Below are 571 nucleotides of genomic sequence, written 5' to 3'. Positions count from 1 at the left end.
TGGGTTGTTTTTGTTTTGTTTGCCTGTGGGTGGACCAACAAAACAAGCCCAGTGGCCTAATGGAAAAGGCATCAGCCTCCGGAGCTGGGGATTGTGAGCTCAAGTCCCACTTGGGTCATCTTTGAGGGGTTTCATTTAAATTGGCTATGCAATAAATTCCAAGATGATAAGTTCAAAGTGACATTATAGCCTTGAGAAAAAGCATACAACTGGCAATCTTATGAGGTACTTTTTTAGTTTAGTGTGAGCTGGCAATCTTCTGAGGTATTTTTTTAGTTTAGTGTGAGCCAGACTGTCTGTGAATACCTCTGGCTCCACCAGTAAAAATCCCAGTGGCCTAATGGGTTATGGCATTAGTCTCTGTCTTCAAATCCCACTTGGGTTGTTTTTGTTTTGTTTACCTGTGGGTGGATCAACAAAAAAGTCCCAGTGGCCTAATGGATAAGGCATCAGCCTTCGGAGCTGGGGATTGTGGGTTCGAGTCCCACCTGGGTCATCGTTGAGAGCTTATTTTTAAGTTGGCTGCACAAGATGTTTAAGTATGAAAAGTTCAAAGTGAAACTATAGCCAT

The 571-nt window shown here is 42.9% G+C and overlaps 1 non-coding gene across 1 annotated transcript; it reads left to right on the top strand.

Annotated features, from left to right (window-relative positions):
- The first annotated feature begins 423 nt into the window (after window positions 1–423).
- Window positions 424–496, top strand: trnar-ucg (transfer RNA arginine (anticodon UCG)). The gene has a single exon. It is a non-coding gene; the product is annotated as a tRNA-Arg (tRNA).
- The last annotated feature ends 75 nt before the right edge of the window (window positions 497–571 follow it).

Source organism: Sinocyclocheilus rhinocerous, unplaced genomic scaffold, assembly GCF_001515625.1.
Source record: "Sinocyclocheilus rhinocerous isolate Xijiao unplaced genomic scaffold, SAMN03320098_v1.1 scaffold12356, whole genome shotgun sequence".
Classification (NCBI taxonomy): Eukaryota; Metazoa; Chordata; class Actinopteri; order Cypriniformes; family Cyprinidae; genus Sinocyclocheilus; species Sinocyclocheilus rhinocerous.
The sequence above is the reverse complement of the archived record's forward strand: the minus strand, read 5'-3'. Positions and strand labels throughout refer to the sequence as shown.